The 27,432-nt window shown below is 40.0% G+C and overlaps 1 long non-coding RNA gene across 2 annotated transcripts; it reads right to left on the bottom strand.

The window, feature by feature from the left end:
* Positions 1–18,821: 18,821 nt before the first annotated feature.
* Positions 18,822–27,129, bottom strand: LOC146760376 (uncharacterized). Of its 2 annotated transcripts, XR_014947686.1 has the most exons (4): positions 27,041–27,129; positions 25,526–25,746; positions 20,209–20,319; positions 18,822–19,103 (listed from the first exon to the last, which is right to left on the bottom strand). It is a non-coding gene; the product is annotated as an uncharacterized LOC146760376 (long non-coding RNA). The 2 variants fall into 2 exon arrangements; XR_014947687.1 differs by lacking the exon at positions 20,209–20,319.
* Between the last annotated feature and the right edge of the window lie 303 nt (positions 27,130–27,432).

Genomic DNA, 27,432 nt, shown 5'->3' with positions numbered 1-27,432 from the left:
TTATGTTTAGACTTTAAATTCCAAAGTAAAGAAATTCAAAAGTGAAGTACCCATGGCAACCTTAATTCTATTCATCTTACCCTCGGATGCAGCATTTGTTCAGCAATTACATACTCCTGAGTAAAGCTGTGCCTCCCAGATGATGGTAAAGCAAGGTTAAAGAATTCTCAAAATTAATAAAGTCCTCCCATACACTTGTAAGATTTACAGCTAGGGGCATTCTAAACATTAAAAAGGAAGAAGAACTTTCTTAGTCTTGTGTAGGAAAAACATGTTAATTGCCATCAAATAATTTTCATCTCCACTACACTTTTACTTTTCTTATTCCTTTTCACATTGCCCTCGGTCTCTCAGTGTGAGAAAGAAGCAGCATCTTAGTCATCACAGCACTGGACGCTGGGTTTCTGCGTCTTGGTATGTGCTCCAGTGAGAGCTGAAAAGCAGCATTTGCCATGATCGTTAGGGGATTTTTCCTAACTTCCCCCACTGAATGTTTTTATAATGATTTGTTTAAGTGAGTCAAGTATCATGAGGATGTTTAAGATACAGAGAACCACATCATAAATTCACAGGAATTTTACTATTTATTTCTAGCCTAGTTTTCTAATAGTAGTGTGCTGATATATTCATGCTGTCTGTCCAGCAAATGTGCAAACTGCAAGTCCTCCCCTATCATTTGAGTTCAGTAGCTAACTTCACCCGAATTTGAAAGGGGAGGGTATAGCCTCTAACATAACTGAGTTCTTACAAGTTTAGTGGATGCGTAGGCAGAGTAGAGAAGACAGAAATCAGCACAGCCAGCAACACTCCAGAAGAGAGACAAGCAGAGCAGAGCCGTCTCCCATTCTGCTTTACAGCAGCCAGGTGGCATTAACATACTGACAATGCAAGGCTGCAGGTCAGCCATGGGGTTACTGCAGTAGTGCGGGCAGGAGGGACAAATCACGGGTTTTCCTATTGGCAACATTCTCCAACGCTGCCAATAAGCAAGATTTTTCAGCCATACTGTTTCCTCAGAAAAGTCTAATGCCTCAGTGGATTGAGGTGTTCTCAGCTAAGGGGCACCGTGCTTGATGGAAAGATTTATGTAGCCACACAACAAAGGGCAGCAGAATGAGAATGTTAGGGCAGCTGGTACACTTCGAGAAGGGGCTACAGATTACAGAGTTACTGCAGCATTCATCCCAGCAGACACACAAGGCAGCAAGAGGAGACCACTACTCCAAATACACTGCTAAGGCTGAACAAAGAGTTGTATTACTCAAAAAAAAAGTGCATTACTAATATCACAATCATATTAGATAAAAAATAAAATAACAGGATTTTCACTTCTCCCTGCTAGGAAAAAAAAAAAAAAAAAAAAAAAAAGAAAGAATAATACTCAGCGTTAACTCTGACAATGACAAAATGCATTGGTAATAATTAACATAGTCCTCATTGTAACTTTAGTGACAGTGTGGGAAGTTGCAACTGAAAAATACTCCTCAGCCACCCAATATTCCACAGGACTCTGATCACAGTTTGGGGCACATAGCAGCACTGCTCCAGAGTCTCAAGGAGCTCTTAGATGGCCCAGTTCCTTGAGAAAGAGCATCTGATACTGAGAAGTATTTTGTGGAGATCTTACACATGTAAAGAAATTTCAGTCGTGCTCAGAATCTAGATAGGTCACATCTACATCTGTCTTCTACAGTCAAAGCTATAAGCTCTTTCTGTGGGCGGAAAGAGCTATGAGCAGCCCTCACTATACACCAAAGAGTAAATGAGACCAAGAGTACACAGAGAGAAACCCATCTCCCTTGCTTCAGCCCAGTGCCACTCAACAATTCTGAGCAAAGGTGTCTTCCAAGAGGACTGCAGGTAGGAAGCAAAGCAAATGAAGTTCTGTATACTCGGACACATTTCTCTCCTAATAACAAATATTTGAGGCCACAAATGCCCATCTCTTCCCCATCCCTTTATCCTCATGATGGGTTCCCACCTAGTGGGACCAGGCTGTGCTACTCTAAATTCTGCTTCAGCCCCCTCAGGCCCAAGAATTGTTCCTCTTGGATGAGAGGGACATTTCCCTCCTGAGCCTTCCCCAGCCTCCTCTCAGCAGCAGCTAAATCCTACTATTGGCCCAAGGTCAAGAAGGACCTGCTGGGGATCTGTTGTGCTAACAGGAGGCTGCTGGACCATTATCCTTGTGATGTGAGGGACTTCCTTGCCTTTAAAAGCCATGCAGAGCCCGGAGACTGCTCGCAGCCTCAAAAAGATGGGTAGTTGTGTGGGCTGTTTCACTGGAGTAACCAAGGAGAGGCACCGGAAACCTGATGCAGGAGAGTAAACCAAAAAGCATGGAGATCCTTCTGAAGGTAGACAGGTCAGCTAGGAAGGGCATACAGCAGAGGAGGGTGGAAGGCAGCAGCAGGGAGAAACTTAGAGGGCCAAAGCCAGGATAGGATGCAGAGCATTAAATGTTCAATGGAGTTTCAATTTGAAACCCCCACTTCCCATTGTGGTTTCTTCAGCCATGCCCAGAGGTTGTCCATCGGTTGCTTCTCAGGATAGTGTACATAAGCACTCTCCAGGCATACAAGAAAATGAGTTTCTCTCACAAAACACAGAGTCCATTAGTCTCCAGCAAACGCATAAGACTCAGAAAACGCTACCTTGGCTCTGTTAGCAAGTTTATCAGTTTCAGCTCTCACAGAAGCCACACCATTCACATGAGCAGCAGTGCCATTCTCAGACATTTTGTTCTCATTTGAAAAGGGTGATGCTACAGGCAGCTCCAGCTGATGACAGTTGCCAAGCTCTGCGTGCATCACACCTGTGTTCTGAAAGAAGCAGCACTTTCCCCAAACAGGTGAAGAGAGGGAAGCTCACACATCTTCTCTGCTAGCCATCTAGCTGTTAGTGTAGCTGCAGCCCATTCCTCTAAAGTTCCAGTAAAGAAAGCATGTTGAGAGATGTCCTACAGATGAGGCAGCACCGAAGGGGGCCACCTTGATTAAACCAGGTTGTTCTGCTGAGAGTCCTCAACGCACGCTCTTGGTTATGGCTGTTAGAGCTGCAGCAGGGTGACATGAATTGCCTTTTATCTAATTGGAAAACTCCCACAGAGTTTAGAAGTACTCATTTAGACAGGCAAATCAATAAAGGAAATGGTAAGTGTGAGAATATAGTGAGACTATAGAGTCTATGTGGGTCCTGTATGCTTCTGCTTTAAAAAGGTTAACTCTTGCCTTCAAGAGTTTACTGCAATGCCAGCACTTGGAAAACAGCAAAATGGGTAGGTTCTACCCAAAATTTCAGTGAGTAAGTTGGTGGCTGTATATAAGGGCAAGACAACAAGTTTTCTGTTAGAGACCAGAAATTCAAGAAGAGTCATAGAAATTCAGAAGACATTGCAGAGAAGGAGGGAGAGAGGGAAAACTAATCTTAAATGTTACAGCTCTGAGGCTGGCAATGAGATCAGAAGTTTTATTAAAAGGAAAAGGGAGCAAAACCTGATTTGCAAAATAGTAAGGGCTAGAGCTGCATTTCTACGGAGTTCTGCTGTCACAAGGAACATTGGGATAAGGGAAATGAGCAGAGAAATTACTCCTGCTTTCTCACCTAAGAGCTTTCCTTGTCCTTTCACATCCACCTTCATCAGGGGCTCTGCAAATCCCCACCCACAGAGCCGCTCCAAGACTTCAAAACCATTAAGAATAGTTATTTAGTTGCTTAAAAACTCTAGGTTTCAAGGAAAATCACAAGAAAAAGCCCACAGTTCTTACAGTTGCTTGGTTTAGAATTAGTTTTGTTTTTCTTATTTCTCTCTGGCATTCCTTCTCCTAAATCTCCAATCACTTTCACAACAGGCTTATGCTGAGTAGCTTCAGGCAGCTGAGGAAAAAAAAAAAACAACCTGTTTAGCAATGTAAGTTATCTCTTCTCCCACCAATGCTAATAGGAGTTTTGTGCATAAATCAGGCACACACTGATGGGAGGAGAGATCGTGAAATCTATGTCTGTTTTTTTATCCACTGCAGTGAGGGTTTTATTCTCTAATTTACACCAAAATATTGGTCTCAGGAGGAATACTTCTGACACACATGGTATAAGACAGAGGAGAACTAGGCCCATGGGGTGATAGCAGATAATTCAACATCTTCATCCAGTGACAAAAGGCAAGTATATTAGAGTACCACAGACTGACTCATAGTGGCTTCTTAGAAGCCAACAGCATGGGATAGGCTGGGATTCATGGTCCAGCCTCATCCATCCTTGCCTTACCATCCCTCTTCTCCACTACAGGCTGGCAACCACACGTTCAGCCCTTCCACACATCACAGACATACAGATAGCCTGGTACTGCCTCACTGGAGGACAACTGGTTAGAGAAAAGGTCTGAGAGGGAGTAGACAGGACTGACAACCACTTCAGACTGAGTATGAAACCTCTGCTAATAACCACTGCATGAGGCACGATTCCACAGAGCTCACTGTGTATTTTTCAGTATAGGACTACTAAAACAGGACATCCCTTGCTTCCTTCTTGCTCCTACTTAGAAACATCAAGAAAGTCTTCATGCAGTGACCTCTCCAAGCCAGTTCTAGGGAAAGAGAGTGCACAAAACAAATGTAACACTGACCATTTTTATCTGGCAAAATTCTGATGCCTCTGGACTGCCAATAGCATCTTTTAACATTGGCTTTCATGATGCCCTCCAAAATATCTGGTAGGTCAGAAGGCAGTCACCTCTGCCAAACACATATCAGGGTTTGCAGCATAGGTCACTGAGGCCAGTATTTCTTTTTCCCTAATGTGGGTAACTGGAGGCAGAACAAATGTCTTAAGAGAGAAATATCATGACCAAGAGAGCCTAATGGAATACAACTACAGCTGGGATGATCAGGAGCTTCCTAATTGGCATATAAGTGCACAAAAGTAATCTTTTGGGGAGAAGGTCTACTTTCATAACAGTAGACCTACTAAAGATTGTGAGAAAACACTCTGTTTTTTAAATATATATGTATATTATCAGGATTTTATGTAAGGTTTTATATATGTATACGATATATGATAGCTTGAATTCCTTTGTTCATGTTTTCTTTAAAGCCAAAGTTTTATTGATCAGCATTAACAAGCAAAAATAAACAGCCTCTTTAAAAAAAAAAAAAAAGGTACTTTTTATTGTACTTATGTTCAGTTGGAGAAGGAAACACATAATAAAATTAATTGATTTTTCATGAGTTTCGTTTCTTACTGACAAAGTGCGTATTTTAATAAGGACTTTATCTCCCCTTCCTTGATCCTACACTGAAGTCATGATCCCGTACTTTGGACATCAGTCTGTTGCCATGGAAATGATCATAATATCGCTCAAAAAAATGAAGTATTATGATTTCACTGCAGGATCAAGGAGAGATAAAATGATAGGCTGCAAGGGATCAAGTCTTCAAGCTGCAAAAGCCTTAGTTACTAACAAAAAGAACATTTACCGAAAACGTCCAATGTAAATTCCCTTACATCTTGCAATGTTCAAAAATTATTTTTCCCCCTATTTATTTTTTAAAGCACTAATTTCAGAGATCATAAGCACTCCGTTTCTCTTCTTTTGATCTGCGGTCCCACCCTCAATTTGAAATGCACCTTTTCTATGAATGGATCCTGGTCATCTTTCATTCCATTCCTATTCAGTGCCCACATAGAACCTTCCCACCCAATGTGTTGTACCACATTATTACTTAAAGGACTAACATTTTATTCAGAAAAATTAATGCAATTGAAAACAATCATTTAGTTCGGGTGATGTGTGTGATGGGAAAGGTTGGCACGTGCCAGATCTTACTTCGAAATGGAAACAGTACACGGCTAGCGTAACACAGATATCATTAAGTTCCCTCTAAACCTCAAAGCACATACTTTTAGACACCAAGTATTCCCAGTACTGTAATTTACCTCTAAAGAGGTAAAATGAACCCTCCTGTTCATTTTCACCATCTGCCACAGCACTTCTTCGTACTTGTTAAGAACAATGTTAGATCTTTTCCGAGAAGTTCAGGGAGCCAACCCGAGAACACACTCTTCAGAGATGTCCAGGCCACTTTCAGATGTCACACAAATCCAGAGGTCCAGACTTTGAGGCCTTCTCTTGTATCAAACACTTACTGAAACCTGAAGCTTCATCCCCAAAGGCCTGCACAGATGAATTAAAAACTCAGAATAAGTTTTCAAAGTCTCAAATTTTAATGGCTCACAAGGGGACCTGCAGGAAGGTAGGTTCTACTGTACTTCACTGATGTCATTCCCGATAGGAGCAACAACATCACAAGGGCAACAAACACACTTTGAAAGACTCCAGAAGAGAGTTGTGACCTTAATAATTTGCTTTCAGGCCTTATCTGTTTTGACGAGCTCTGTTCTAGTGACCACTTTGAAGGGTTGCCAAGAGCCAGAGAAGGGAAGAGAACAGGTGCTGCTAACAGAATTCAACTTTAGACTTTGAGCTTTAACAAGCATGACTTTCTCCCAAAATCTGTCAGCTTTGGCAGCTCTCTTAAGAGCTCCTTTCCACATATCCCACATCAAACAGTTTCCCCTACAACCCTGTCACAGGAAGAAATTAGGATTTGTAGTGGTAACAGACAATGCAAAAGGTGCTGGAAGAAAGATTAGGGAGAAAGGAGGAAAAGAAATGGTTGAGATAAGAGTGTTCTCCTTCATGGGTTCTCTCATTTTCTTTGGGATGGAAAAAAAAGTCTTTATTTTGAACCCCAACATAAACACTTAAACATAAGCATAAACAAGCTTATGAGCTTGTGATTGCTTCTGAATTCACACAAATACAGCTTGAGTTTCTCAACATTACTAAATCTTCCAAGTGAGAAAGCCTAGAGCATCTGTATTACATACCAAAAGACTATTCACTCTCATTAAGAAATCGCTGATTTTTTCTGCCTCCAGATGTGTTTTAAGCTGCTGGGAAGCCTCAGAATTGAGCAGATTAATGCATTCTAAATGTCATTTGACAAAGGGCACTGCTGCCAATGGTTCATTCACACTGTACGGATTTAATTATCTAAATGAAGTACACTCCAAGAAGTGCACGTTGGGCTTTTTTTGTTCTTTGCAGTTGTGTTTTATTGTTGTTTTTTCTGTTATCTTTAAAAACAAAAAAACACTCCACTTCAGTTTGTATTTTTCCATTCTAATTGAAATTAATTTCCCTGGCTGTTTTATTTTTGAAAACACCTGGAACAGGGCTATTATTTCAAAGAGGTAATTATGAAATTAGAAAGATAACTACGATACTTACTTCTTTAATTACGGATATAAATAGGGACTTTAATGCAGAAATTGCTTACAGACATCTTCCTGGATTGCGCTGGAAGAAAACTGCAGAATCTGCTGCTCATCTAATTCCAAGGAGATACGAACCAAGATGAAATGAAGAGGTTGCTATATCTGCTGGAGTTCTGTCTGAAACTCTGACAAGGCCCTTGCCTCTCATCGTTCTGCTTTGGCAACCAGAGCAAAAATTGCTGGTTTTGGTTTTGCCACACAGGAGTGTGCTAAAGGAAGGTGACACTGGTGGTGTTTAAGAGCAGGTGAGATAAGTCCACCCCAGGCACAAAATGGCCACAGTTGGTGTGGGGCTGCCCAAGGCCTTTGGGTCTTCTCCCAGGCCCACAGCACTGTGCATTTGGGTCTCCAGACCAGGAACACCCAGCATAGACCTGAGAGACAGCAGCAACACAGCCAACAATCAGAGCTAAGTGCAGTTATTCACCAGTCCTGTTCAAAGCCCTCTGTTATTTTAGCCGGCCGTAGCAACAGCTATAATTAGGCACTCTTAACACAGCACAGTGCTTTTCAGAAATCAAGGCCCTTTCCTCCTCCACAAGAGCCGTGTCAAGGGGCAGCTTCCACAAGTGCTGGCTGCTGACCCCTCTCTGACATGACTTGATCGTTTGCAGTTATTGATCTCAGCTCTTTTTTCTCCTAAGCCACCTGCCAGGTAATAAAAATCTGCATCAGAATGCAAGGCACACAGGGTGCTGAGAGCCAGCAGCAACATTTGTCTTACAGACCTGGAAACCTGGCAGTGTCGATAGGGGCCAGTTATCACAGCGCTGTGTGATCTTTCTGCTGAGGCTGTAAATAACTTCCATCAGCATCCGAATAGGGACAGAGAGAATCTGCCACATTAACTACAGAAGCGAAGTGCTGCTTTGTCAATGGCAGAAGACACTGTTAAGCAACATAAACAGCGTTGACAAGATCTCTAAAGACTCCCTGAGTTTAAAAGGGAAGGTTTAGGATGCTGAACTTTTGATGCACCATCATTAATCGAGCCTTGCCTTTCTTCTGAATGTGTTTGTATGCATGCCCAATGCAAGCATTTCAAAATGTTTTAATTGAGTCCTATAAGGGTACATGACATTTCACTCCTAGTCTCACTCAGATGGCAAAATTCTGGATCCTTTTGCTCTCCAAAGCACCTCCATATGCCAGTGGAAACAAACAGATCCACTGTTTGAGATAAAAGCATGTGGGCGCTACAGGGATCTGCCTCTTTTCCTACTTACTCTTTCCTCCAGTGTGCAACCCCAGCAAGTGCTTTACATGGCTTTGTACCTGCATTAAACCCCACCTTCCAAAAGCCCACATTGTGCCAATTTTACACTGAAAAGTCAGTGTAGTAAGCCAGCATAATGATGTAATAAAAGTGATGAAGAACTAGAGTTAGTGCCAATGCTTTTGCCAAAGAAGTAAGGCTTACAGATCTGACTGACTGCTTTTCCTATTCCCATTCCAGATCTCTAGCCCTGAATGAGCTAAAGTAAGCTGCAAGAGAAGACAGATTCAGTAAAAATTAGGCAGAAAAATAAGGGGGGGGGGGGAGAAATAAAGGCAAACTCACAACAGCTGTTCTTCAGCGTGGCACACAGATTTACACAGATCCAAAGTGTGGAAACCAAAGCAAAACAAAGCGAAGGTCCATGCTTACAGAAGAAACTAGTTAGTCTGGGTCTTTGAGGGACAAACTAGACCATACATTTTACAAGGAAAACCCAAACTCCAAATGCATTTTGCTAATCCTCAGACCTTCAAAGATCTTTCCTGCAGTTCTGCCTGTCTCATCACCTGGAGTCTATTAAACATTGTTCACTGAAGAAACTATTCGTCATGAGGGTGAAATTTGCTGAATTTACTAGTGTTTTATGAATCTACAAGAACCACAATCTAGAAGACACATCAGGACACATTTGATCCCATTTTGCTACCTTATATAAATCAGCTGTAAGCTCAAAGGTGGAATGGTTTTGTACAGTCTCTTCATTTTCAGCAAGATACATTGAAAGTAAGCCTGGAATATGAACGTATTTTTATGCCAAGTGTATTGGCTAGCTTTGGGAACTGATAACACACGTACCAGACTTCCATTTCATCTCAATTTCTTTTATAGATAGTGATTAAAGCCTGTTGTAGTTAAAGGGGTTTCTGAATGCACATATAGAATGATTCAGTGGTTTCGCTCAAGTTTTTGGATGACAGTGGTCCATTCTAATACCACTAAGCTCAGGAGGGATGGGGCAGGGGAAGAGGGAAGTAAACTTATATTTAATCTCCATGAGTAACTATCTCTCAGTAATTGTCACTGAAGCATCCCTGGTGGTGTAGACACAGAAGTTGACAAGACAGTGGGCTTTTTCCTTATTAATACATTCAGATCTAGAGGACCTTTTCTTGCTATCCCAATCTAGTCCCTTTAATAAACAGTAAATTATCTGTTTAGAAATAATCTTTGCTTCAGTCTAGTTGTTTAAAGCATTGCATCAGGAGACATATTACTCATCTTCTTACTTCAGATAGATCTACGATGCACAGATAAATGGATGGTCATATATTTAAGGAAGATTTTAAATGCATTTTTTAGTAGATGTCAAAAAGGATAGCATTTTATAACCAAAAAATGAACACTGGAAAAAAACAGAAGCAGACATGCTGAGAAAAGTCCAGTCTGCTGTTTTTGTAGATCACAGAATAATTTGACATAGGTTAGGAAATTTCTTTTAACCACTGTCTGTGCCGCCCTTAAACCTTAATGGAGTACAAAGATTACCTTCCAAAACTTAGGACCGCATATTACTTAAGCTTTTCTGGCCAAGTTTTTTCCCCTTTTCTTCAACGTGATTAGAAATATGAAAAGATTTGAACCACTGGAGCTAAGGACTGAGTTCTCCTTTACACAAAAGTAAAATGAGGCAGAACTCCAAAGAGAACACATCTCCAAAACTGAATAGATTGCACCAAACAATCCTTATCTTGAGGTTATGTTTTCCTACTGAAAAACAATAAAAAAACTCACTTATCTAACAATTTCAAATGGGTAGCTTATGAGATCCAGCACTTTGGGGCCACAGAATATATATATTTTTTAAATGAACTGAATTTATGAAAGTACTTACATTGCATCATTACTCTCAGAGCTAAAATCCTTAACTTAGAATAGAGACTTGAAGCCAGATTTGCTCCTAAAAGCAAGATTTTTCTGGGGAATGTAGTTATTAGTTATCTCCCTGGAAAGTTGCAACTCAGAAAACTTCACTCAATTGCAGCCCTTTCCTGGAAGAAATTAAGCTCCTTATTCATTTTCTTATTTGACTGGAAATTGTCATATCTGAAATTATTCTTCAGAGCCTGCCCAGGAAGGCCACAATGGTAATGGTGCAAAGCCAGGCTGGAATGAGCGCAGCTAAGGCTGCACCCCAGCTCTTCTTTCCATTGTCTCTCTTTAGGGAGATTCAAAACTAATTCTCCAAAATGAGCGTTGCAGACACCTGCTTAAATGGAAGGCACCCAAAGCTCTGCCTCTTGAAGCTGTGATACCATGCAGGAAGGAACCCTCAAGACATCAAGGACTCAAGTCCCTGCCCTGTCCTCCACAGAACCTAAGAGGGGTATCTTTTCTGTATTCTGTTACAGAGGCATGCAATGCCAGTTTTTTTAGTCAAGAATCCTCCCACCATCATCCCCATTGGGAAAAATAAAATAAAATAAAATAAAATAAAATAAAATAAAATAAAATAAAATAAAATAAAATAAAATAAAATAAAATAAAATATAAAAAAATCACATATAGCATTAGTGGAGGCCTCTCCACCAAGTACCCAATCCAGAACCAGTAGAAGCAAAAAAAGCACCTTCTCTCCTAGACTTTTTACTCAGATGTAGCAAAGGAGTTTCCTACAGCCTGTCACCTAATGCAGAACTCAGCAATGATGAAGTAACACAAATCAGTATCACCCAAGGATTCTACCTTGTTTATCATACAAGATCTACAAATTCTGCAAATTTAGACCGATTTCAGTAACTGCATCTTCAAAAGCCAAGATGGTACACATACTACACTGTCACATTGTTGCATGACCTCTAACACCCATTGTATTTCAAATTATTTTCCAGCATTACTAATGCTGAAGAGCACATATTTTCAAGTTCTCATTCCCTTTTTCTTTTGAGATACTTTGATGACTCATATTACGAAGTCTTATTACAACACAAGTATGATTCTGCTCTATCAACACTTGCGTTCAAACTGGATCCCCAGTGAATTAAAAGTCATATACTTCACATACAGCTGCAGAGCCTGATACAGCTCCTCTACTGAAAACTGAGTCACTTCCAGATGAGACTTGAAGCCAAGACAGTGTTCTGTGCACACACACACAACCAGACACAAAGCTCTCCCAGTTTCAGCACTATTCTTTTTATAGGCATTTTATAAAATCATTGAGCTTTGTTTTTTTTAAGTGACATTTCTGACACCAGCAGCCAAGAAAAAAAAATAAAACTGAAGTTAAAGCTGTTGTTCTACATTTAATGTGCTGCATTGTGAGGCAACACGGGTCACACATCTGCATCTGTCACTTTGAAATGCGTCTGGCAGGTCTTGACAAAAAACAAAGATCAATAAGGTAAAAGGCATAGCTGGACATTACAAGCAGTGCTGGCCATCACCGCCTGGTCCCCAGGCTGACAACACTTGTGCACTCTGTGAAATGTCCTAAGTTGCAACAAAGCCTCCTATGCAAGCATGGTTTTTGTTTTAGTTTGGTTTTCTGTCTTTGTTCACTTTTCAAAGCTCATTCTAACATGGTTTCATAACCAAAAAAATAAAAAAGATAAAGTTTCTTGTTTTGTATAATTTGGCTTCCTCAGATTTGCTAATTCTGCTGAATTCTCCTAGTAACTGCCTCACTATGTAGCACGCAGCAGAGGTCTGATACCTTCCCTACTGAGACAAGTAGCATTGCCTTCTCCTTTGGGCTCTCCATACTCTTCCAAATTATTCTGATTGATATAGACCTCGATCCATGCTAATTATGCAGAGCTTCCCTTATAAAGTGTAGTTGCCATAGGAACAGTACCGGGTGAACAGGTGCGTGGAAAGCTGTGATATATTAAATGACAGCTACCCTCTGCCACTGCGATGCAGATTGCCATTCTCAGGGTTTATTTATAGCAGGTAGTAATTAATCTGTGTGAATCTCATTTCATTGAGAAGGAAAAAACAAAAACGCACAAAATCATTAGCAAGATTCCTAATTACATCCATACCTTTGATTCTCAGAATTTTGTTGCCATCAGACAACCCTAACACAGAACTACTGGATTATTATTTGTGTGGAGCTGTCATTATGAGAAACTCTAAGCTGTCACCTGTAACAAATACCTTCTTACAGCTACCACATTAAAACTTGCATTAGCGTTGCTGCAGTGGAGCAACAAAATAGTTTTTACCCTTTAAAAAAGTAAAGAAACAAAAAGGAGATATAAGCTTTAGTTGGCTTTTAAATGGAGGCTCCTAATTCTGGAATGGGAATCAAGTGTACAGAAACCTGAATTTAGCCCAGACACCAACTGTTTCTGTGCCTGAAGCAAGCCCCTTAACCTCCGTTTCTCAGTCACTTTCTCTCAGGTGTTAGGTGAACTAAGAGCAAACAGTCTGAAAGCACTTCAAAGATGAAAAAAAGACTCGTTATGCTATGAAAGGGATAAGCACTGTAATTTAAATGACTGCATGAAGTAGACTTATCTACCAGGCATACCAGGCATGACTCAGCCTGGTGTCTTAGAGCTGCTTGCGTAAAGTAGATAAGCTTGAGAAGACAAAACTAAACTACATTTTCTGTGGCTGATGAGAACAATGATTCTCATAGCGAGGCAATACTAGCACCAGGTAGAGTACGTGGATCTTGCCTGTGTCTCAGTTTTCATCCTCTTGCTTTCTTATTATTATGTTTATGATCACAGTTAGCAGCAAACACTCCAAGAAAATAGAAGTGATAGAAAATGATCACATTCTCAAAACACTCTTCTAAAAGTTTTGTCAGTACACATCTCAGATGAAAACATACAGTGATTCCCAGTCGCTGTTAGGGATGCCGTTGGAAACATTCTTACAGGCAAGTGTTAGAATCACAGCAGTGTTAAGGGATACCCTGCAGAACATTATTCTAGAAATCATGCAAAGGATCCACATCAAGATTTAATTTCAGCTACATTCCAAAACAGCATTTCGTTCGTGGTTCACCAGGTTCATATTAGAACCCTGTAGGCAACAGGTAAACTTGCAGTTCTAAGATAAAGCAAAAAATCACAATGATGTAGCAATTACTCATTTCTTGAATAGACCCAGTTAAATCACAGCATGAAAAATGAAGGCTACATTGGTATATGCCTAACCTGCTGGGAAATCCTCCCATGATAAAATCCTTCTTGAGAATATAAATATTTCACAGAAATGGGTTACACATGGTCTGAACCCTGATATTAATCACTGCCTACTCAGACCATGACCTAGTTTTTAAGCTAAGCACATTCCACCTTTGCAACAGGCTCTACCAAGCTTAGTTCTGATGCTGGATAATACAGGGCAATAGAGAGAACATAACTCCTGCTATTGAGAAACTAAATCCCCTTTTACTGAGTCTTATACTAGACCTGCCTATATTTGATCAAATCCAAGAGATCTGATGAACATGAATTGAAATTCATTAGCAGTGTTTCCACATCATTATAGAAAATGAGGTCTCAGAACAATGGAAATGAGTTACTCTTGCAGACGAGACTGTTTCCACATCCAGGCTTGCGTGCTAAAGCTTTCTTCCAACTGGCCAGGAAGACCCACACCATTCTTAGTCTCAAGCAGATATTGCCCTGTTAGACCAGGCATAGCTGGAGAATGGGATGCTGTAACTTTAACTGCTGCTTGTATCCAGCATGAGTCAGGGACACTGAGCAGCCTGCAGACAGTTTATATGTGCTTTGTACCAGTTAAAATGTTGCTAAACTGGGCAAACCCAAACAGATTTCATCCTACTTCACGCAGCAAGAGAGGCCTGAGTATTAATGCAAAACTTTAGTTGGCAGGATATCAAACCTGAACCTCTCAAATCAGCTAATTGCTCAAAAATCCCCATTCAGGCCAATTTTTTTCCTAAGTGTTCCCTGCCTAATTAAAGATCCCAGCCTAATTCACAGGTCAGAATTCCTCATGTTTTCCTACATCTGCCACAGGCCTCAAAAAATGAAAGAACACAGAGGCCAGCTTGGCAATTGGGAGCTCACATCTACTGGATGTTAACATGTAACCTCACAAGTTTCATCAGTTCCTTCAAAATCACTTCTTTTATCCCCAGTACCTGAATTGTCAGCTAGGAGAAGCTGCTGATAGCTTCTGAAGCTTACTGCATTACGTACTTGGTCTTCAAAACCAAAACCACATGGAGAACTGACCTTTGTAAACATGCTTTTTTCACTGTCTCTTCCGGATGCTGCTCCTTTGCTTACTGCACCTCACCATGGAGTCTAGTCCCAGTCAGACTGCAGCTTCCCCCAATAGGACCTCTCTCATTTTTAATCACACAACCACAGAACAGCAATAGTTCATAATGTAGTATATAACAGAGTTATGGTCAATCAAGGACATGGGCAAGAAAAGCACTGAATGGAAAGAGAAAATACTTCATTCTCCCCACCTCTCGCTAAGAGATGTTGGGGGGAAAAAAAAAAAAAAGACAAATTCTTTTACACCCAGGAGCTTGTCTTCTTTTTCCTTCCAACTCTACCCATTAGTTTAATAAAAGACAGTACTTGCTTTGCCTAATAATTATTAGGTCTAATGTCAAGAGAGTTAAGGTCTTAGTTAAACTCTATTTAAGCAGGATTTTAAATTTAAGCATGCAAACTTAGCACTCTTTACTGTGAGAGATCCCTTGTGTGCCCGTGTAAAAGAAGAAGGTGGACTGTATGGGTCACTGCTAGAACTCATTTAGAAATAGCAACCTGGATTATTTTTTTCTCCTCTCCCTTAGCAAAACCAGAAATATTAAAATGCAACACATGATTTCCACTAACACATTGGTTTTTACATGAAGCATATCAAGTACTCCATTTTGAACGCCTCTTCAGGGTCTCCCTTCTAAAGAAGCATCATGCAGTTCTAAGCTAAGGACCATACAACAGCCCTCTTCTGCAAATTCACATTCAGCTTGTGATTACTGTGTCACTTTTTCTAGGTGACACGACGTTTCTGCATCCAGAGGACAAGAGGAAAAGTTTTTCTGTTCTGCTAACGCAGGTTCCAAAGGTCTGATTCCTTATGTATCCATAAAAACAATCTCACAAGAGTTAACGCAGAATCAAAACTTATCACAGACTGATTACACCGCTGGGAAAATTGTCAGTAAAGGAAAAAGGGACCCACTATAATAACCCACATTCAAATTCCACTGCATGGCTGAAAAAGAGTCAGCTAGAATGACATCCAAACTAAACTTAGATTTGTGCAATCTGTGGAAAATACGTAATAACCATCAAGGTTTGGGTCCAGCAAACTTCTGGACAATTAAGGAAACCTTTTGTTGTTGTTTTGTTTTTAAATCAACAGGATTAACAACACACAGGAAATGGTCTTTATGAAGAAATCCAAGGCCTGCCTATCCAACTGTCTGTACAATTCATTGTCCGGTTTACTTCATGCTAACTTTGTCTTTCAGCCAAGCCAGCAAAGAGTTTCTCTATAATATTTACAAGAAAGCTTCGTTTCATTTCAGTCCTTTCCCCCAATCCCAAAAGGAAACTTCTCTTTTCTTCATTGAACACACTCCCCTTTTACATTGCTTTGATAATTCCCACTTCATTGGCCTTTGTCAGAACTGTCATCTTTTCACTTCTGGAAAACCTTACTGGGATGTATCTCGGGACATGGCATCAGTGACACTTTAGTGACCACAGAGTTTGCTGTTGAATGAGCCCAACCTGCTGACCCTCAGATTAGAAGTTAGGTACCACAGCAGGTCTCTGCTAGAGCTTCAGAGCAAGCAGCAAAACAGTAAAACATTTGGTAGGGAAAGGAGAGGTATCATCAAATAGCACAAACTTTCAATATATGCAGAGACAGGAGGAAAGCTATCCATTGCAAATATTGTATCATTTCGGTTTATTTTCCAATCAGCCTCATCTTTCTCTTGCTTACCAGATTACTGCAAGGCACGGCTGCAGTTGTCCCAGGGCTCCCAGGCTCTGAAGGCAGCTTTCACTGAAGAGAATGGATTTTCCTCATAAGGATCCTCACCCTGCCTGGAAACTCTCAGTCAAGCATGCTCTGTGTGCCATGCACCCTGAACCAACTAGTTTAGACCAAGCTTGTTTAGACAAAGTAAAAGGAAAGATCAGATCAAATTTCACTGGGATGTTTGAAGCCACTGAGGACTGCCAGTCCCACAGATGGCAAGCCTAGAAGAAACAACCAGCAGAAAAAATTAAGGGCACAATTATCTCAGAAGATACAATTGTTACAAGGTACGAGTGCACTGTATCCTAAAAATTTATGAAGAAACTTAAATTTATATTTATATACATGTATATATATATATACATACATACATGTATGTATGTATATATATATGTATACATACGTGTATGTATGTATATATATATATACATGTATATAAATATAAATTTAAGTTTCTTCATAAATATACATACATGTATATAAATATAAATTTAAGTTTCTTCATAAATACATAAAATAGATATTCAAAGAAAAGAGATGAGAATTCAGAGCCATCAGCTGCTATGGGACATCGATAGTCCATTGTGATGCAATTCCTGATCATTTTAGCTAATAAGCCAATAGACTGATCTACCCATGCAATCCCTGCAAACCCAGCTCTGTGCTCAGCAGGCATTTTGCAGAGGATATTGCATCTTTTTTACTGCAGCTTGAAGTAGATCAAAATTCAACCTCAGCAGAGGCACAACCAACAGCTGCTGCTCCCTAGCACAGAAAAAAGCCATTGGAGTGCTTTTCAAAGCTAACCTTCTCAAGCTTGTGCCTGTGACCTGCTCCCCTCTCCATTCTGACCTCACCCAGGAAGCTTGCCTTCCTTGTAGCACATTCATTTTGTCTCTTTTGCATGGGTTGTACAGGCTGCTGTGTTTTCTTTTCCATCCACATCTTCACCCTCATCCTTCCCCCTACCTTTTTTTTACTTCTTTTTTTATACTGTGCAGGCAAGCTGCCAGCATTAACACTTTGGTTAAGGACTAAGCTCAATCACTGGCCTGTTTCAATACAAATCCCTGAGCTGCTCTCCTGGGGGAAACAGGTTCTTCACTCCCCACTCCTCATTCAGTTTTCCCTCAGGAAACACCCGGCAGGGAACAGGCAGGGACTGGCACTGTACCCTGGAAGGACAGAGGAATAACTGGCTCAGACACTGCCCTCAGACCCAATGCACCTTCGTTCAGTGAGAAATAAGGTAAGCAAATAAAAAAGCAGGGGAGAAGTTTCTCACCGCTTGCCCTACTCTGCTTTTGGGACATGCATCCAAATAGCTCAGAACTGTTCATACAAACACCTCATAGTGTGCACATCTCCATTAAATCAACACAGAAGCTTTTCCAGATAAATCTTCTCTGGAGAACAAACTTGGAAAACACGTGATTCTATTTCTTTCCTCACCTCATTAATTAATGTGGGAGCGTTGTCTGACTCCCACATCCAGATCTGCTGCTGAACTGGTCTCTCTGGGCTGCTCTGCACATTGAGGCTCTTCTCACACATTACCACATGCCTCCTGCTCATCGAGATTCAAGTGCAAAACTCACACATCTATTTTTTTGTCTGTTTACCGATCAAGACGAAGGTATCCTAAATTGACCTTTTCAGGAATTGCTGTCTTTAATACAGTTACTCCTCTAAGAAGCCCAGCCCTACACAACCCTATCAGAGTAGAGAAACAAAACAAAAAAGGGAGAGTGGTGCCCAAGGTTCATGTTCTCCTCCACCTGCATACAAACCATTCTCACTGGATTCTGTCCTTGAAGCAGCTTTTACGCCAGCCTGCAGCCCGCTGTCTCTTGGGCAGAGTGCTTGTACTTCCAAACACAAACACCTTCCAGCAGGAGAGCAACTCTCAGCAGTTCTCCTCTACTCTTGTTGTCTCAAGCATAGCAACCTTGTTTAGTACGACTGAATATTAAGACAGTCTTAAAAACATGTTCTTATCTTCCTCCTTGCCCCACAATTGCTTCTAACTAATGTCTTCACTGATGTAGCAAAGTTATAAGCAATTAGTAAGTTCTAAATAAGGTGATTTGGCTTGCTGCAGGTTTTTGTTCTGAATTTAAAACTTAAGCATTTTTTCAGTGCCAGCCCGTTGCCTCCAACAGTCAAGACAAATAACCAAGGAGCGAGTTTTAGGACTGAGTCTCCCCTCACCTTAAGAATTCTAATCCACACCTTTTCACAGCACCCATGTATACCTTGCCAGTGCCTGATTATTCCAGGTCACTCAAACCCTAGTTAGTGTGCGCACAACTCACCAAGGCAGACTGCTGGCTTCTTGCCCCCTCAAATCATCTTCCCAGCTCCAAGGCAGTCACAGGACACACTCAAGATGTGTTTCATGAATAAACTTGTTTGGAGTCACAATGCCCAAACAGGTCACAGAATTAGTCCAAGAAATAAACTGATGTGGGGCAGAGGGAGTGACGTCTTCTTTTTCACCCAGGTCATCTCAAGAGTCAGCTTTCCAGCACAGACCTGCAAACTGCAGCACAAGGCACCTGAACCACATGCCAGCTTTCTCCCTGAGGAAAATAGATAGCAGAGCCAATCCGACTCCTTCAGAGAAGAGCAGCTAGTCAGACAGAAGGAGAGAAGGGACTACTAAAAGCTGAGCCAATCCAGCAATAGGAAGCCAAGTCAAATCCATAAAGATATGTCCTTGGTTTTGGATTTTGGCTTGTTTTAAGGATTTTTCTCGGTGGTGTTCATGTTTGGTGAACTTTTTGTTGTTGTTGTTCTTGTGTTTTGTTTTTTAAAGATAGTGTTCTTGAAGAGTTAAACTCACTCAAGTTCATTTTACAATGAAATCGGAATGTTTTAGATGGAAACAACCTCTTATAAGTGTAATCCTATATTCCTAATAAGCAGAATTAACAGTTCTAGGACCATTGTTCTCTCACACACTGTAATGGAGAGCATTATACCAGCAATGGACCATCTGGAACAACAGGCAGGGAGAGCCTTGGAGGATCAGAATGGATAACCATTTGCAGACTACATGGTTTTGGGGGAGTGAGACTTTAATAGCAGAGTGCAAGCATCTGTTTTCCCAGATACATGATCTGATTTGAACCATGACTCTTTGATACTGGTACCTACTGTTTTACTAGAGCCAAGTGGCTCTAAACAATGTCTATTCAGTTACTGCTAAAGAGAAATAAACAAATTAACAAGCTTATTTTCAATAAAGTTTAGAATTGGAAGAAGAATCTACTTATGTTGTGTAAATCTCCAGCTAGAAATTAAAATATCTGGACTTGGTTTAATTACATTTTGAATGTGGCCCCCAATAGGACTCTGTAACCTTTAGGGTTTAATAACTTCAGCTCATTTAATGTCCTTTCATTACATTACTGTAGCAATCCAAGAGTGAGGTTTGAAAACTAAAACTCTGTGCTTCCTCCTGGGCTTTCCCATATGTTCACCATCTTTAGCTTAGACTCCCAGGATACTCACGCCAGGTCTTACAAAATTGCCTTAGCAGAACAGAAAAATATCTTCTTTCACTTTATTCTATATACTTATTCTTTGTAGAGGAAGGAAAGGGGGAAAAAAGTTTGCCAAGCAATGCTCTGCTGAGTACCTACAGAAGATCCTGCCTAACTTCATGGAGAAAATCCAGGCAGCTCTCCTCATCCAGCCCCAGGAATAGGTCAGATAGCAAGGTACAGGCCCAAGACTGGCTGCTATGTTATGACCTGTTAAAAGACAGATTGCCCGACTTAAAACCTGCCACTAATAACCATGAATTTGAAAAACTCTGGATGAAGAGTCATAGAATTAACCAGACTGGAAGAGGCTTTTGGAGGTTGCATAATCCAACCATGCTCAAAACAGGGCTAACTTGCCCTAGTTGTAACAGCAAAGGACCCATTTGACAAAGTCTCCTACAGCACCTCCACTTCTCTCCTATGCATTATGTCAAATGAAGTGTTTTAGAATGTGGTTCTTGTGCTGACAGGCAGAATTAAAACATCTGGAGACTACATTTTCACATCTGTGAACTCTAATGTCAAGGCAAAAATCATACTGGTGTGCAGGAAAGCAGAACCACAGAAATGCAGAGCGGGAGGCCAGTAGATGGGAAGCACCTCACTGCAGGAACCACTCTGTGCTGACACCACAGGTGGGATGCACATCACTGAGCTTCAGAGCTGATGACTGTGATACAAACATCTACTCTCCCTCCATAATCAGTGGAAAGAAATAAACCTCTCAGGCACAATTAATCTGACCTATTTAAGTGTTGCTTTAAGATAGCAGGAATTGCACTCGAGAATCTACTGACTGTCCTGATGTGATCTCCACTGACTCTAAAGAGACATAGTTGTAAGGAGATGAATCCTACCCAGTGATTGCTTTTACTCACAGCAAACCTTAAAATAGAAATAATGTGCATATGTGAACAAAGCAGGGGTGGAATATACCTTTCAAAGCCAATACCACTCAATGGAGACTGTAAAAGGATAGCGTTTCTCTTACAGTGAATAGATACAAATCTGTACAAAAGACTATAAAAATACATAGACATACACTTATAAGTGTTTCTCAGAGTTCCTTTCAACTACAATTTCTGCATCTCCAGGCAGCTGTCCCCCTTCATTAACAAGTGCGAATACATATCGAGATGCCTCTGACTCCACAAACAAACTGAATTCATGCTTTTACTTTACAGGGTGCTTTAAGAAAAAATATATATGTGTATATATATATATTTTTTTTTTAATGACACTTCATTAATTTTTTTTCCTAAATCCTGTTCATAATAAACTAATTTCTCATGGCCCAATAACAGTGTGGATAGGAGGATGTTCTCTCCATGGATTAACATCAGGACTGTAAGTCCCAGTGCCACAATTTGGCCATGCCCACACAGACAAGTACTCTTCCCTCATTTGCCACTAAGGAAAGATTAGGACATCGTTTAATTTCTAGACTGTTCTATAATCCAGAACTGCTAGAAACAGAAAAGACCAAGATTCTTTTGATTCAGAGCTACTAGATATTGGAAAACACTGTGAAATTAATGCAACAGATGGCTCTGAACAAAGACAACTGTTAAATCCAGGTATTATACACATATAGAGCACTTATACTTGAGTGCATAAAATAGCCACTAGGGCAATTACCATTTAAAACCATAAGGCAATGTTATAACAGAAGTCTAGTGTTGAACATCCTCTAAATATTATGGATATAAGTTAAGGTTTTAAGCCTGATACCTACTCCACTACAAAATGAACGTGAAAACTGCAGCACCAGACTATAATCCGACGTAGGTTTAATCAAGACTGAAATTTGTCACTACAGACCTACATTTAATTTAACAAATACATAGGTGAAACATCTGTGAATCTACCACGGCAAGTTTCAACTTGATGTTATGCGCCCCATGTTTAACACAGGCCAAAAAGACAAAGCTCTGATGATGGAAAGCCTCAAATCAGGAACAAACAGCTCCAGATTTGTATGGCTTTGTACTGCTGCCACAGCACCCATATATGTCATTTATGTATACAAATCCACTCATACACACTGCTGAGCTATTACCAAATCTTGAAAGGAATTTCCCAGCTGCACAAAAATGAACTACCACTTGGGCAAGCAAATGAATTTGTATGTGCAGCAATAACATCTGATTGATGTCACTGTCACATTCTCTTTAGTTTCAGAGAATTTGATAACCCCATCAGATACTGCTGCTGTGAGGAGAATCCCTATTTGTTAATCCAAATGGCATCTGTTACTGGAAAAAAGTAGAGACATCATTCCTCAAAGATGCAGTTCATATACTGTTGTTCATATATTCCCAGCTAGACATGATTTCAAGTACTCTGAAGATTAAAGAGGAGCTGTTTTGTGTTTCAATTAAGAAACAATTTGAATCAAACAATCAGCTTGCCTTCTCCTAAGGAATTATATTCTCGGTACATATATTTATGCCTACACAAATTACCTTTTGTGCATTCTCCTGAGTGTGTGTGGCATGTAGCTGTGTGATGAGCTGCCCAGTGGGTGCTGGCAGACACCACACCTCTGTACTCATATCTGGGAGGAAGACGTACCAGCAACTGCCCCTAAGAAGTGTATTTATTGATGCTTGTACGCAACTATGTCATGATGACCCATCGCTTCAGTTTTTCCTTCTGATCTCTTCCCCTCCCCTGCAAATCTCTGCTGAAGGCATAACAGTCCTTGAAGTATAGTTTTAAAGCAGATAAATGATTTCATTTAGGACTCGCCATAGATCCCTTTTTGTACCCAAGCTATCAAGACCAGACACTATCCTCTTCAATTCTGCTAAAAGAGCAGAATGATACAAGTACAAGAACAGAGGTAAAAGTTGAATATGACAAGATTCATGTTATAGTCAGACATCAATTATATTACAAAAGCATTTTCATTTGTGTCTCTAACAGCTCTAGAAATAAACAAAAGGAAGGCACATATGATTTAAAAGTTACATCCGATTTTTAAAAGCCTGCTTTAAAAGTTCTGATTCCTATAACATATGTAAGAGCATTGAAAGTGGAAGAAGCACATGACTCTAAATAAGTACACGAAGATTTAATGCAATACAGGGTAGGCAGTGTAACTGCCATTAGTGAAGTTGCAAGAGCAATTGACCTTATAGGACAATGATATTTTAAGTGTCTATAAACTGGTAGTAAAGATGTTTCAACATTAAGTGCCCATATAAGACTTCAATAATGTTTGCGGGGTTTTTTTTGAGTACTTCATGTTTTACTACACTGCATTTCTGGTAATAACAGAGCAAGTAAAACACAGCTTAAGATTTATAGCTTAAGATGGTCAAGAAATAAAGTCAAAGTTTTCTTTAAACGTAAATTATTTCTGCTCTCAAAAAATAACCTTAAATATCCATTGTTCACTATGCTCTCAATAAAGCAGTCTTTAATGAGACACTAAAATTTGTTTGTGGAGACTTGTTTTGTAACAGCACTGAGGACAAATCTATTCTAGCGTCATGTACAACCGTAACAGTGTTCCCTTTAACTTATCATCTTACACTACATTTTTAAATTAGAAAGACCAGATTATCTTTAACTAGCTAGTCAGCTGCAGCTGATGCGCTGAGGACCCCACAACTTCAGGTTTCTCACTCATATTGTGAGAATGGCTCTTCCTTACAGTTTCAAGCACCCAGGACTGACGAATGAAAACCTAACATGATGCACTCTGCCACAGCTACTGAATGAAATCTTGAGTGTGCAAAGCATCTGACCCAAAGCCCAGATGTAGACATGAGAGGCATGCAAAGCGTTTCCATTCAGAAATGAGCATAACAAAGCAACTTTGATTTCCCATGAATCTGACGTCCAGGATGATCAGAAGGGTGAGCGAGCACAGTGATTTTCAACCTGAGATCCATCATCCAGAGACACTGAGCCTGTTGGCCCAAGCCCCATCATCAACTAATGCAATGTGGGGCTCTTACAGATGCCATGAATTCTGCAGGTTTCATTAAATGCCAGCAACTGACCAAAACATTCATAGGACTGCTCGTAAGTGTGGAATTTTGAAAGGCACAAGTTTCCCAGCCAATCAGACTAGTTTTCATATCTCCTGAGCATTATGTACCAGCATTTCCTATTTCCCTCTGATATTTTTATAATAGAAATTTATTACAAGAATTTAAATTAGCATCAACAAGATTAGTTAAGAGGTTTGTGACTTTACTAGTTTCTAGAGCATCCCCCTCATGTGATTTGACACGTGGCTGAAATTGGTTAAATTAAGTCAATGAAAAAGGGCTTGCATTACATATTTTGTTCAATTGCATCTATGCAGATTCACAAATTCTTCTTGCTTATAAAATGAAAGAGTCTGAAGTTAAATTGGATTTTATGTCATTTCCTTTAGGTTCTGCCCATAGGTTAGTACAGTGAGGTTACAAGAGTGTTCATGAAGAGCAAAACTGCTTTCCAGTTATGATTCTATGAGACTGGGCTCTTCCTACCTCCTCTCTTCACAGCAACAATGTGAAATTTAATTTAATCTATTTCAGAACTGCAAAGACAAGTACTATTTTAGCAAAGCATAAGAGGGTTATCACTTTGAAGAACCACATTAGGCACTATAGTTCAGTCTTACACAAGAGATTAATTGACATGTGCTGTAGATTAATCAGAATAAGGCTTTTCATTATGAGTGGCCAAACATAACCAAATCACTTTGGAAGCAAATTACTGACTTGCCTAGAAATATATATGCAACAATTGCAAGTTTATTATTGCTGCTTGATGAAATGAAACAGCCTTTCAAAAACATTTACCTTGATTCTACATGAACCTCCTCTCACCTGCAGAATGCCTACATTAAAACTAAAACTAATCAAAAGCTACTCCACACTCAACAGAGTACTAAGTTGTCAAGCACAACTGGCATTCTCCTCTCAACAGCAGTGCTTGAGTCAAATTTCTGGCTGAAAAGGCTGCATCCTTTCATATACATCCAGTTGATAAACTATGTTCTACAAAGAGAAGTTTAATGAACAGGAAGAAAAGAAATGGAAATAGGAAAAAGAAACCACAGTTCTCCTTTTGTAGTATAGCCTTGTAACAAATAGTGCAGCGAAGAATATAGAAATTCTGATCTTTTGTCACCTGTCAAGGAATCCAAAGGAGGCAATACATGTTGTTGACACTGTGAAACCCAAACTTTTTCATCTGACTCTCACACCCACTTTGCCCATTTTCCATTTGTTTTTAAATAAGGTCTGGAAAAAGCCCATAGAGCTACCACAGACTAAGAGCACAATTTAGGGCTGTAACACAACAGAAAGCACAACTACAACAGCAGAGGAGCAAGATCACAGGCTGCAACAAGTGAGGATTTGCTCAAACACAGCAGACACAGAAATAAAGAAAAGTAGCTACTTACTTTGAGAAGGCCTCAGGTATACAGGAATCTCCAACAAGATATCCTCACCTTCACCACCAACCCTCAAATGAGGTGTTGGAAAGGGTAGATCTTGGCTCCAGCCCTTCCAATCACTCAGACACATTACATGCACTTAAGCTCCCCTGGGTAGGCCCTGCCTTCCCACCAGGAGCTCCGTCACTGGTGCAGGCTGTGACTCAGCAGTTCTGCTTCAAGAGTATCTATGGGGAATGAAATAGAGAGAAACTTACCAACCACTGCACCGTGAAATTCCACAACATGAAGAGTATTTTCCTGAGTGCCACACCACAAAAGAAAAACCTTCATACACGTGTCCCATTTTTTCATAGGCTATTACTTTTGTTACATGCTTCACCCACCAGAGGCAAGTTCTAGTTCAAATTCATTTTGATTCAAATTTAATTAGCATCCTTTTCATGCAAAATTATCCTGTGTAACTGCTGACATGTCAGTGCATCACATACTTGTTGATCTTTGTTTGGAAGTGGAGAAAATACATTTTTATGGCATTTCAAAAGAAAAGTACATCCACGTGGAAAAAAAAAAAATCACACACTTGACTATAAAACACAAAAGAACTTCACGTGTACCAGAGCAGCAGCATCTGTACACTCAGCCCAGAAAATAATGTTTCTTTCCTGTGTTAAGTGCAAGTTTCTAGCACAAATTTACTTGGTGCAATTTTGTTCTGGAAAAAAAAAAAAAAATGTTAAAAACTGTTTGGATACACAGTGAAATCAGATGCAGTACATCTTTATTTTTAATGGAATAATAATTGTACCCAAATTTCATATTCAGCCTTTGAAACATTTACCAGGGGAAAAAAAAAAAACAAAGGTGTGCTGTGAAGGTTTTTTCAGCATGACTCATATTGCTGTCATAAGAGTAAAAAAGTTTGAATTGATTTTGGTTGTATTGTTTCTTTATCTATAGCAATTGTCTGTCCTCTACTATCTATCTGGCCACCTACTACTTGTGTCAAACGAAGAGATCATCTAGCAAGTGACCCCTGACTTTGATTAGGACACTGATTGCACTATTACCTGATTGCATATTTGTATTCCTTGTAAAAGAGTCTGAACTACAAGAAGAAAGTATCTAAGCTCAATTTTGAATGAAATATTTTTGTTTTGTTTTGCAATAGATTCACCTCTCCTAGCACCTATATCACACCATCTTCTAGAAGTAAACAAGTGTAAGCCTTAAGTGAGATCTGATTTTGTCACTTATCATCTAGACACAAATGGACACAGAGCAGTCTTGTAAATAAACTTACAGATAAACAGGTAAAGGGCAAAGACCAAAGATTTCAAAACAAGGTTTATATGAATAACATGTCCTCTCTATGAACTCTGTTTGACAGTGGATTGTGCACATATGGGTTTTCCAGGGCATAGGACAGGATATGTCAGTCAGAATAAGGTCATGAGCCCAAATGCTGACAACTACATTGCATGTGGAACACAGAGCTCAAATGCCAAGACTGGGACTCACCTTCTGGCATAAACCACCCACGAATCCCAGAGCCAGCAACTACCAGCAACTCATGAGAAATGAAGCTTGCCAGCACGGGCACAACCTGGAAAACAAATCAAGGACTGATTGGCCAGAAATTTATTCCCACGTAAGGAGTATGTTATTTGATTTCCATGCCATTGTTCTTCTTTTCAGAGGAGAAGCTGAGTTATTCAAGCTCAGTTTCTCTTTGTACTTATTCAGTTCATTAGTTAATGAAGGCTTCCTTATATTAGTTAAATTCAGCCACCATTCATCTACCTGTTCCAGAGTTCACAACAGATGCCCTCTGGCACTTCACAAAGACCAGAATCTGCCTCAAAACAGGAATAATATATCTTATGAAAATGGAGATGCTATTGTTCATATGC

Source organism: Coturnix japonica, chromosome 6, assembly GCF_054131305.1.
Source record: "Coturnix japonica strain WE chromosome 6, WE-NBRP24, whole genome shotgun sequence".
Taxonomy (NCBI): domain Eukaryota; kingdom Metazoa; phylum Chordata; class Aves; order Galliformes; family Phasianidae; genus Coturnix; species Coturnix japonica.
The sequence above is the reverse complement of the archived record's forward strand: the minus strand, read 5'-3'. Positions and strand labels throughout refer to the sequence as shown.